The sequence below is a fragment of the Chelonia mydas genome, chromosome 6 (assembly GCF_015237465.2).
Source record: "Chelonia mydas isolate rCheMyd1 chromosome 6, rCheMyd1.pri.v2, whole genome shotgun sequence".
Classification (NCBI taxonomy): domain Eukaryota; kingdom Metazoa; phylum Chordata; order Testudines; family Cheloniidae; genus Chelonia; species Chelonia mydas.
Window position 1 is genome coordinate 35,720,721 of NC_051246.2, and position 12,863 is coordinate 35,733,583.

Genomic DNA, 12,863 nt, shown 5'->3' on the forward strand with positions numbered 1-12,863 from the left:
ATGAAGATTTTTGATTAATCAAGGTTTAGGTAACTGAGCTTCCACTGTAGAGTAAAAAAATTGACACTATAAATATGCATCTCGGAAAAGAAGCTCAATAGAAATAATTTGGAAGCTATCGTTCTTTTAATTTTTATATCACAGTTGCATATTCTCCTATAAAGAGGAAAACACAAATTGCCATGAACACCAACAAGAAAGGTGCAGGAGTGAAAGAAAAAAGTTTGCCATTTGAAAACTATCTGCATAACGAACAGTGGCAGTAGAAATATCACACTCCATCTCAGGCAGGCTTTAACTGTACTATTCCACTGAGTATATGAGCAAAGCTGCAATGAGCAGATGCTAACACTTTAATTAATTCTTAAGACCCTTTTGGTTTACTATAGAGAGAGAGAATGTGAAATACTTAGGGTGAACTAAATTGAGCATCAAGAACATTGAGTTTTTTTGATTGCAAATTGATTTTCTCACAGCAGGCTATCAGTGTCATTTCAGACAAGCATTTCATTAAGATACATACATAGCTCTTCATAACTTTTAACTATGTTCAACAAAACACTGGCATCAAAAAGTTAGTCAAATCTTTTAGGCTATTCTTAAATTCCAGAAGGGACATTTGACACCAGATGATCAGGTCAAGTAATGTACAATAAATCGAAATATCAATTCATACACAAAAAGCTTTCTTGTGCACCACTTAAAATTGCTGTATTACAACATAGCTGGCACAAAACCAAACCTATGACTAGTTAAGCTATCTAATAGGACGTGCTCTCAACATATTCTGTGTGGAGCAATATTGACAACTGCACGTTTTTATATGTATTTTTTGTTTAATGTTTTAAGCATTTGATGTCACACACATGCAAATCTGTTTCTCTCTTCCCCTCAGGTTCCCCTCAGCTCAGAACAGTGGCTGGAGGCAATCTTGGGCCAACTAATTTCCATTGGTTCATCGCAGTGGCTTTCCTTGTGTGTTGAATCATGGTCAGACACAAGAGCTGGTTAAGCACTGGAAGACAGCTCAGAGCTCTGTTTGGCAGGGGAGTTAGTTAGTTTTCCTCCCAGTTAGTTCTCTGACTTAGCTTTTAGGGACTGAGACATGGGGAGGAAGACAACAGTGCTCAGAGCTCATCTTGTCAGGAGCTCTCAATGTTACTGGGACAGCCCCAGGGTTCATCACAGCAAAAGATCCTCTACAACAAACCCTGAGAAGTTTGCTGGTCCAAGACTGCCATTGATTGCCTTCTGAGGATGGGAGAAACCAGGTCAGGAAAAATGAGATTGCATTGGGGAATAGAGGAAGGAGTATTGCTAACCACAAAGGTTCAAAAATCATGAATTAGAGCTCAAAAAATTAAGAGACTTATTTTAAAATCATGTCACTTAAGAGGAATAAGTAAGTCTACATTATTTTCCATCTGACTTCTGATGTTTGAGCCATTACGGAGAAGCTGCCCAGCTTCAATTTGTATGCAGTCATTTCTTGTTCAAAATTCAACTTTGAACGCGCAAGCATACAAGCCTTTCAACTGGCCGCTTGAAAGGGTACTCCACTTCCCCTCTATTAAAACCTGCTGCCATCATCTGACCCTTCCTGTTCCTCTCCTTGTTCTACCAATGCTCCTTCCATGCTCCCTCATCATCTCCTGCCTCCCAACAACCCCAAAGTATTGGCTTTTCCCTTCTCATCATTTTCTCTCTCCTATTCCATGGCACACCTAGTTCTTCTTCATATCTCCCCACATTCACCTACATCTCCACAGCCTCCTTATTTGATCATCCCTGTTCCCATAATCTCCTTACCTGCTTCTCTATTAACCTGCTTACCACACTGTTCCTTCCTCATATTCACCAGCTCCTCATGGGGTCCCTCCCTGCCTCCTAAAAGCATAAGGACAGCCTGGATTCACTCCTATTGGGAGCAATGGCAGGTATTGGCCATCTTTACTATGGGTAGCCTAAAAGTCCATCTGCAAAGGCTATAGGGAGAGGGCATCTATCTTAATTGAGGGGAGACTCTGGTCTATGTCCTATCAAGAACAATGAGAGATGGTGGAGTTTCTGAAAAAGAGCAATTCTATTTGCCATTCTCTGCTGGCGCACAAACTTTCCATTTTAAAATATAATTGGAAATGATTGATTAAAAATATTCTGAAAATATGAAAAGTGGCTTTGGTGGGACAGATTCTCAGAATGATGGTTAAGTGAATTTTAGTGACTGTAGGACTTTTTTTTTCCCCCTAGATGAGTTTTAAAAAAAGAGGGACCTTCTTAGAGTTTAACCCAAACCAATTAATAAATTTACTTGAAAATTTTCAGAAAAGTCCATCTTTAAGCACATAATATGTTGTGTAAATTTGGGGAAATACAATGTATTCTTCATACAAAACAAAGAATTTGGATCCCCAGTTTAAGTGGAAAAACTCAAATAGATTTAACTAAAAAGTCACAACCAATGCCTTCATAATACTAGAACATATTTTGCACATACCCTTAAAATGATGAAACAGCACTGAAGATACTGTTTGTTTCTAGTTGGCTCTTTCTTGTTGCCTTTTTATACAATGCTGCATTACCTGGGAGATTTAAAATGACAAGTAATTGGAAATTAGGAAAAAAATTTGTTCATTATTCTACAGCAATGATACAATAATTAATTATATTAGTTTATTGTCCTTTACGTTCTAAAACTCTGCAGTCATTAAATTTTAATATTTTAGAAAGGATTTAATAATCAGAGTTACACAGTTTAATAAATTGCTGGAGGAAAGGTGTACTCATCTAGTGTAACAGGTGAGAATAACTTCTAGGTTGTCTACAATATCCAAAGGGCATGCTGACCAAGGCACAAGTAAACAAGCATTTCAAATTAAACAGAAAAGGGATGGGGAAGAGGTGATCTTGGGTTGGGTGGGACAAAGTCAAAAAACTGCAGACTAGTGAGCCCTGTTGGAAGGCAGTCATTTTCAAATGTAACTTTAATTTTACAAACACCTACTGCCTATACAAACTTCATTTAATTGCTTTTGAACTGCACGTCATCTTGTCAACCAGGACATTTTCTAACCTCTATTGAATTTGCCCTTTTCCAACTAATTCTTATTTTGTAAGGATCAGAAATTAATAGCTATCTTTGTTTACATAATAACTACCACATAAAATTCACTAACCTCTGTTGTTTTTTTTTTGAATGATGAATTTTAGAAAAATTATTTCAATTTTGAGGATCCTGCTACAGTCTTCGTGGCATAAAACACATGCAATCCTTCATTTCCATTGTAGCATTAGCTGAATTTTTACGGCTTTAGTAAATATTTCAAATGTCTGTTTTAAATCAGCAATAAATGTTTTTAGTATATTTACCTGAATTTAGAGTTTGCCAAATAAACTAGATTGAGTTCTGGAAAATGACATCCCTCACAAAACAGATAAAAGCAGTGGCAGCGATAGTTTACCAGATCAATGTACCCTAACCTTGACCTAGAGACCATGCCGAAGAAGTCTCCATGCTAACTTAATCCCTAGCCTCTCTGCTGCTGCTATGGTGACAAAAGAAATAGTGTTTCTTTGATGTGGAGGGAGAGCAGGAGTGTATTTTTGTAAAGTGTATTTTTAAAAAGGAAAGGAGTACTTGTGGCACCTTAGAGACTACCAAATTTATTTGAGCATAAGCTTTCATGAACACGAAAGCTTATGCTCAAATAAATTTGTTAGTCTCTAAGGTGCCACAAGTACTCCTTTTCTTTTTGCGAATACAGACTAACACGGCTGCTACTCTGAAACCTGTATTTTTAAAAGTTCCTATAAGGTTTCACATCAGCAAATAGTCGCAAGTTTAGATTAATGTCTCTTACCGCAATCCTCCTTTAACAATATAACTCTGCACTGTGTATTGTTAGTGAAGGAGTTTTCACAACATCTGGGAGCTCAACATAGCTCTGCTGTATCTGACAGTTAGGTGAGGTTGCAGAAAAGCACAAAACTTTATGGCTTTGCAGTCAATTAGATTGGAGGAGGTTGTCTTTGTCTTTAGTTCAATGACAATAGAATGGTAGATTTTAAATTAGATAGTTAGAAAATAGATGACTTTCTCCATTAAGTTCTTTTAAGGAAGGGCCATTTTGCACAAAACTTTAAGTTTCCCTTTAACATCATATACTTGCCTCATTTCTCTGAAGACTTACTATGCATTCTGCACAACTGTTTTGAAGACAACCTCTAGCTTAATTAAAATATTGCACATCTCTCAGCTAAGTATATTGTTTTAATGAATTTTTTTAATGTTGACCTTATTTCAAAACAGATACTGAGTAACAGTCTTTATACAATTCAACTGATTTCCCAATACTCCCAAGTGACAGCAGTGTCATCCTCAGCACTTAAGTCTGTTTTGAAGTCTGCTTTCCAGTTCACTTAAAAATTGTTTTAATAGTGCAATGGAATTTACCAATTTTACTGGTAGAAAGGGCTGCAGGTAAATGAGTTAAGAGTTCTCCAGTGCCCCATAAAACCAGAAGCTGATGATCTGCCCTTCACAATACCTGTACAGATGCAGGACTGCACTGGCAACAACACTGTCACTCCTAAGAAACCAGAATGAAGCAATGGTGTTCCCGAGCTGCATTTTTAATGCAGACTAACTTTTAACTAAGACTACAGAGACATGCCCCTTTTTTAAAAAAAAAAAGCGCACTGAAGAAAAGGACGTGCCAAAACCAACCTCACTTTCTAGGTTTACAGCTAATGATCAAGCCATGAAATCGCAGTCCCACTTCCCACAACTAGCGCCGTTTAACTGAAAACAGCCAGCCCCCAAAAGTAAAGGGAACAAACAGCCCGCTCAGCACCCTGGCGGCTCTGCGACTGCAAAGCGCGGCCAAACAGGGCAAAAGCCTCTCTCCCGGCTCGCCCCGCCGATGGAGACAGACCGCGCCCCGGGCTGTGCATTGCCAGGGACGCTGCGGGACTCCCGAGAGGAGGAGGCGCAGGACCCGTCCCCGCCTGGCCCACGCAACCCCCGGGAGCGGGGCTCGGCCACATGCCTCGCGGACGTGCCCAGACGTGGCGGCCGGAGGGAGCTGAGCCCCACGGGCGAGCCCAGAGCGGGGCCCGTACCCCGGCGACACCCCGCTTTCTAGTCCGCACTGCGCGGGGCAGGGGGCGGAAACCCCTCAGCCAGCTGCGGGGGGTGGCGGGCAGCGAAAGGCGCGAGCCTGAGCGAGCCCGGGCTGCGCTTACCTCTCCGCGCACTGCTGGGGCCCGGGGCCGCCCGATGCCGCCCCTGCACCGTCGGGGCTGAGGGCACGGCGCGCGGCGGTGCAGCTGCCCCCTCTCTGGCAGGCGGGTGCCGCCCGGGCAGGGGGCTGGGCCCGCCTCCGCCGCGTTGCCATAGCAACCAGACAACTTGCGAGCTCCGGCACCGGCGGCTCCCGTCCCGGGGAACTCGGCCCTGGCCGCCGGCCTGGGCCGGACACTTACCCGCCGGCGCCGCTCGCCTGCCCTCGGGCCGCGGCCGCCCGGCTCCGCGCCGCACGCTTCAGAAACTTTTCGCCCCGGCCACCTGCCTGGGAACTGTACAGGGGCCGCGCGGGGACAGCCGCATCAGAGCGCGGAGCCGCTCCTACCCCGTCCCCCCCCCTTCTCCCGGAGGGGCTTCGCGGCGGAGCGGGGAGGAAGGAAAGACTCCCTCACTCAGAGCCACAGACATACACACACCCCACGACTGTGGAGCGGGAGAGCGGCCCCCGCACAGCTACTGCCCCCCAGCTCCACACTCAGGGGGAAGGAGCCTCCCTCCTCACAGGTACTGGCCCCTGTCCCACGCCCACAGCTACTGCCCCCCCCCCCCACAGCTGCATGAAGTTAATTCCTAAAATGCATACAACAGTGACATTTTGAGCTTGAGTCTGCCAAATTCAAGTCAATGGCAAAACTCTCAAGGGTGCCAGGCCCCTACCTGTCCTAAGGTCAGATTTTGCCCTCAGGTCAGGGCTGAACCCCTTGCACTACTTGCCTTTGCTTAGCAAATGCAATAGTTGAGGGTACTGTGTTTGAGAACTTGTGCAAATTAAAGGCCTGATGAGGCAACAGGTACTCCGACAAATAATCCCATCAAAGGTAAGGGGCCCAGACACAAACAGAAATTATAGGATCAGCCTTACAGTGTAATTTGTATTATTTTAGTACATCATCAAACCTACAATCTAGCTTTTAAAAGTAAAAGAGATGTATATTAGACTGAATTATAAGCATATTTCAAGAGTCCTGAAATATTGGACATTTTGTTAAAGTACTGTACTGTAAGAAAAAATAGAATCCAAAACAAGTTTACTATATGCAAAAGCACTTTCTTATAGAACAAAATTGTATATATTTGGCATATGCTGTACTGCCTCCATATGAATTAATGCAATCATATTATATATACATGTGTACAATGGAGTATTACTCTGAATTATTATAAGCAGAAGATATCACTGAAATAATAGATTGTGGTATTGTGACCTTTCACAAGATCCAAATCCTTGTCACCACTTTAGTAGGTAAAATACATTTACATTTGGTAAATATACTGTTCTTGATCTGAGTAATAATTAATCTACAGTCAGATAACATATTGTGTACTGTTTAGTAAAATCTACTATGGTAACGGCAGTGATTACACTATAATGTTTAATTGCTTAGCTGTTACAGATGACAGATCAAAACTAAATACCGTTGTCAGTATACTGTAACACTAGCAACTATTGCATTTCTCAGTTTATCTTTTATGCTACAGTTATGGTAAACTAAAAAAATAGGTTGATTTAACAAAAAATTAAATTAAGAAATATCTTTATTCTTATTGTCTATTCACTTTTAATTTTTAAAACATTTAAAAACATTTAACTTTGGAAAGTGGATACACTGCATGTGGTAATTACTCTTCTTTAACAATGATTATTATAAATTGTGCATATGCTGGACTATTGGCACTTTTCTCCTCCTAACTGTTTTCTCACTGTGGTTTACATTTAGTGAAAGGGAAAGACTAATAACATTTTATACAGCTAAACATAATCCAGGTACCATGGAGATGATTGCAGTATTACATGTACCACAATAGAAACTATACAAATTTCTCTACATCGTTCTGTCAATGCAGCTCAATCCTGATGCACAACATACCTTATACTCCAGTCCTTGGCCTATTTAAAAACAGACAATGTCAATAATGTTAACCGGTGCAGTGGTTTTGTAACTAGAGCAAAAATGTATTTAGGCCTGAGATCTCCAAGCATTTTTTCACTTGGGATCTATAAAAGATTTGAACCCAGAGGTGAAAAGTTCTTCAATTAGGTTAATCTGAAGAAGGAAAATAACTTTATTTTTAAATTTTCAGAAGTGGTCTCTGTCAGATATTAGTGGAAGGCAAATGTAGTAAATTTGGAGTTAAGGGGAACATTATTGTTTAGCATAGAGAGGAACCAAATGAAATGTGAAGAGAACATTGCAGTTTTTTAGGAGGGGAGCATTTTAGTAAAACATTGCACAGAAAATTCATTTGTCCTCCCAATTGTTTCAAATTTGGAGACTAAATTTAATCATTAAAGTATGAAACAAAAGGATTTAGTCCAGCTTTTTATGTGCAAATCTCAACACAACCTTAACTATGGAGTTGCTACTTCTGTCTCCATTACGCTGCGCTGAGATACAGTAGATTCTATTAATAATTCTCATCTGGAGGTTTTCTATTGTCTTAGAGTGTAGGAATGCTGTGTAGTTATCGAACCATAACTGTGTATTCCCCATCTCCACCCCAACTTTGCAATCAATCAATTCTGGGTGTCCAATTTGCATAATCATTGCACAGCTCTCTCTCAATAACCATACAGTATGTCCTGTATATCCTGTCTGACCGGTATTATTAGCCAATCAGAAAGCAGAGATTTATATACTCACAATACAGTTATTTTTTATTTTTAATAACAGCACTGAAAATATGTAAATTTCTCTACTCTGATTAGCTACTGTAATCCCTCTCCTCTGATCATCTCTTCTAATCAGAATTCTTTAAGCTTTCTGCCAGCAACAATATCTTAACTTTTTTCTTCCTTTAGAGGAAACATCAATTCCAAAAGTCACATTAAAGTAAAATAAGAATAACTCAAAGCAGTTAGAGAGCCCATTTTTGTTTTTTGTACTTCTTCCTTCTTTTATATAAAATTTAAATATTTTAAATTCCAGTCCTGTATTATAACAGCATCAACATACAACAAAGGATGCTTCCTCTTAGCTCAGTATTAACCATGGGCTAGATCCTGCAGCTGGATCCACTGCACTGCTGCACCCAGGTGGATCCAGTTGTAGTGCATAGCCTAAAATCCTGGGCTAGTAAACACTGGTCCACTTATAACCTTAGGCAACCTTGACACTAGGAGTAGCTACCTCCAGGTCTGCTTTTAATAAACACTTTAGCCTTTGGCCAGAGCGTTTATTCAGACCCAGGGTAATTTATCTTATAAACAGTAAGTATTCTCAAGTTTCATAATATTCATAATATTCATTAAGAATGTCAAATATAATTGTATTTTATTAATCATTTGAGATCCTTTATTCATTGTATTAAGAAAATGGCAATAGCAAACATGATCAACTACATTAGATTTTTACTGCTTTTATGGTACTGGCACTGTACATGTAATTATATTTCTACACTCTTTTACTCAGTTATTTTAACCAATGTTAAAAGATTCAACTCTATGGGACACAAGGCTAAATTTAATATTAATCTGATAACCTACAGGTTGAGACTGGAACCTATAGAAATACTGCATCTTCATTTATCTGGTGATTGGTAAGAGCTTTTGTGATTAAAAAAGCATATACTGAACTAATGACATTTGTTTTCCCAAAGATGTTCACCACTTTGCGAGATGGTAAAACCACCAGGTACTAATCTCATAGCAACACTTACTCCTGCAGTAGCTCTCAGCGGAAGAGAAAGCACCTTTGGGGCCTAAGGCACTAATAACTAAATGCAAATAATAACTATACACTCTCATTTGTGGATTTCTCAGTAAATATTCCCCATGCTGAAAATATTTATCTGTTTCACTTACCTGATTTTTTTTCCATTAAAACTTTCAAAAGAAAATCATATTTGACAGGTTTTAATTGAAGGGAAATCTATTTTAGATGAACATTTTTCACCAGCTCCTATCTTGATTGCTTTTTGCCCTGAGGGCATTATGAAATATACACCTAAGGCTATTGCACTTTATACTACCTAATGCAATGGTGGATTCCCTGGACATATTGGTTGGAAATGACTAACTTCTAATGTTGCTCCCCTTGTAAGGTATTAATATAAATTTTTTGACCCTAAATAGATGGTATAAACCTCTTTGCCCACCTTTTGTCCTGGAATATAAATATACACATTATAGTAAATGGATGCTGTCAGAAAAACTGACCAGTAGAATTCCTGCATTTCTATACAGTATATGACACAATTGTTTCAATGAGTTTCTCTCATCATTTATTGCAAACATTTTGTTAAATCTTAAGTATTTTACCTGAACCATGATCATAGAAGATATAAAGAGGCAAAGGTAAATATAATACTAAATTAATGAAGGGGCAACTAGAGCAGGAGAAGGAAACTGCCACACTTAGGGTCCAATCTAATGCCTATTGAAGTCAATGGGAGTCTTTCCTATGGTTCCTTGACTTTGGGGGATCTTTTAAAGGGCCTGACATCTCCCACTGAAAGTGGAAAGACTCCCATTGACTTCAGTGAGAGTTGGATCAAGCCCTTAAAGAGAGAAATGATTCATCAAATCCTAAACTTGTTCTCTATGTAGAGTATTTAACATATTGAAATTTTATATAAAAGGAAGAACTACAAAAAAAAACAACTATAAATGGAGACTAAAAGTGTGGATACATTCAATACATATGGCTAGCAATTTAAATTAGACTTCAGATATGCACCATTCAGTATCTGAGGTTTTAATTATTATTTAGCCTGAGGAGGATAATAGTTCAATTAATTCCCTCATATAAATTAATATTCACTGTACCTTAAGAAGGCCAATTTGTTTTCTAAAAAAAGCAATACTCTTGAATCCAGCAACCTGTGTTCCCTGGGTACATTGTTATGTCAGCCCAGGAAGGACTGGGCCTTGGCCTGTAGTTCTCTGGTACTCACTGTGGATAACTCAGTTTAGTACCTGCAGCTCTCTTCCCTCTGGGAGCTGTGAAAGTGGTACCTAGTGACCAGCCTGTCTTCTTAAAGACAAGTATTGTTTATTTAAAAAACCAAACCATTTCAGAGAGAAAAGTCTCAGTGAACAGACTAGATGCATGTCTAGCTTACCATCCCCTGGAAGTTTGGGATGGGCCCACCTACTTCAGACATTCTGACAGGACCGACTTCTGCATCCCTATCAGATTGTTCTCTCCAGGAACCGCTCACTGATAGTAACCACATACCCAATTTTTTTAACCATTTCGTGTCCCTTTGATCTCTAGGCTCCCAGACTTGGCAAACAGCAACATAATTTTGTCTGGAACCTGAAAGTAGCATCGTCACCACTAATAACCCTGCCATTATCTTATAATTGCCCCTTCTCCCCCATGTTTTTGGGAGGCTGCTTATCTAGAGCTATTGTGTTGCTTTCCTGCTACTTTTCCCAACAAAGCCTCAGTGTAGATATGGCAGCACATACCCAGGGTCCCCAGCAGGCTTATACTCTGGCTGTTAGCCCATGCTGCCACATCTACACTACTGTTACCCATGTGAGATAGATTAAAGCTAGTGCGCGTACGCCTACCTGTGCTACAGTTACACCACTTGCAGTGTAGACATACCCACAATGACTATTTCATTGACCAGGTCACATACAGTATTCATAAAAATATTACAAGTTATTATTCCTAGATCCACGTCAGCCACAGGCCCATACTCTCCCTGTCTTGGGCTTTGAAGGGTTCTTAATCAATATTGCTAATCATTGGACCCCTCCCGTTCATTCGCCAGATTAAAATGGCACAAAGGAACTTTAAAGTTGCCCTAAGAGGACAACTGGGGATTCCCATGTCATGGGGAAATCTCTGGCTGTCACACAGCCGGCATGACCAGCAATGGCCTCCGCTCCCAGGGCATGAGGTATGTTAGGGATGTGTTGTCAGTGGAAGGCATCATGGCCAAAATGTAGTATGTTTAGGCAGTCCATGCCACAGAAAAGCCACTTGGAGGAATAATTGCAGCTGGGAGTAATTGTAAGATACTCTAAATTACATCAGGGTGAAATGAATTGGCCCCAGACAGCTCTAGAGATCAGAAAAGCACTGATAGTTTAAAGCTATGACAGGCAATGTATTCTGGACTAGCCTCAGTTTCTGAATGGTTACAGTGTGTAATCCCCAAAAGAGTGCATCACATTAATCTAATCTTGAGGTGATAAAGCATAGATAGCCATTTATGGTAGGAAAAGTCAAACATTCCTTGCCACGCACAGATGGAACATTGGGGGTTTGGCCATTGCCACTATCCAGTCACCCAGAGGCAACCCTAGGATTTAACAAAATACCCAAGTTGCAGATTTCTTCTTCAATCCTCAGTTTCTTTGTAGCTGCTTTAAAGCCAGCATAGCCAAACACAGAAGAGTTACCCAACATAATGCTCTGAGTCCCACACCAGCTTCCTTTCTTGCAGCCAGCAAAGGGGGAAGGAGGCATGGCTGGGACTTCCTATGCCCCAGCAATACATAGCTACTAAAACACCCTTTTGGGGCCATTGGCAGCCATTGTAAATTACAGCAACCTTCTATTCCCTTGCCTCCTGAATTGCAATGTGTTTCTCTTGGTGATAGCCAAGGTCTGGGTCCTTGATTTTCAAATAGAGACAATCCCTCTATTCAGAATTGGAAGGTTCCAATAAAATCTTTGACAACTCTTCCTGCATCCCCCTGCCTATTTACATTATCTCCCTCTTATCTGGGTTGGGCTGATCCAGCTAGGCCTCATCCAGACCCCAATCTCAGGCATCAGGTAATTCATGCTGTCATAAACATACAGCTAAGGGTAGCATAAAATCCCTCCTTCACCTGTAAAAAGGTTAAGAAGCTCAGATAACCTGGTTGGCACCTGACCAAAAGGACCAATAAGGGGAGAAGATACTTTCAAATCTGTGGGGGAAGGTTTTTATTTTGTGTTTTTTGTGTTCTCTCTGAGACAAAGAGAGACCAAGCAAGTAATCTAGCTCCTACTGAATGATACATCTAACTTACAGAAATAGTAAGTAATAGCAAGGAAATGTGTTAGAGTATCTTTTGTTTTAGCTTGTGAATTTTCCCTGTGCTAGGAGGGAGGTTTATCGTTGTTTTTTGTAAATTTAAAGTTTTGCCTAGAGGGGAATCCTCTGTGTTTTGAATCTTACTACCCTGTAAAATTACCTTCCATCCTGATTTTACAGAGGTGTTTCTTCTCCTTTTTTTCCCCTTTATAATAAAGTTCTGTTTTTTAAGAATCTGATTGGTTTTTAGTGTCCGAGAAAACCAAGGGTCTGATCTGTGCTCACCTGGTTTACCTGTTTGGTTGGTAGATTATTCTCAAGCCTCTCCAGGAAAGGGGGTGAAGAGGTTTGGGGGGATATTTTAGGGAAACAGGAACTCCAAGTGGTCCTTTTCCTGAATCTTTGTCGAACACACTTGGTGGTGGCAGCAGTACACATCCAAGGACAAGGAAGGATTTGTACCTTGGGGAAGTTTTTAACCTAAGTTGGTAGAAATAAGCTTAAGGGGGTCTTTCATGCGGGTCCCCACATCTGTCCCCTAGAGTTCAGAGTGGGGAGGGAACCTTGACACCTGCAC

At 40.5% G+C, this 12,863-nt stretch overlaps 1 protein-coding gene across 12 annotated transcripts in view; it reads right to left on the reverse strand.

Annotated features, from left to right (window-relative positions):
- Positions 1-5,680, reverse strand: part of STK33 (serine/threonine kinase 33) — a 94,410-nt gene extending 88,730 nt beyond the window's left edge. For 4 of the 12 annotated variants that reach the window (XM_043549353.1, XM_043549354.1, XM_043549352.1 and 1 more), the window contains exons 1-2: positions 5,245-5,358; positions 2,498-2,582 (exon numbers count right to left, since the gene is read on the reverse strand). The gene's annotated coding sequence lies outside the window, so the exon portion shown is untranslated. The other 8 variants (XM_043549359.1, XM_043549357.1, XM_043549355.1 and 5 more) reach the window with 7 other exon arrangements.
- Positions 5,681-12,863: the final 7,183 nt, after the last annotated feature.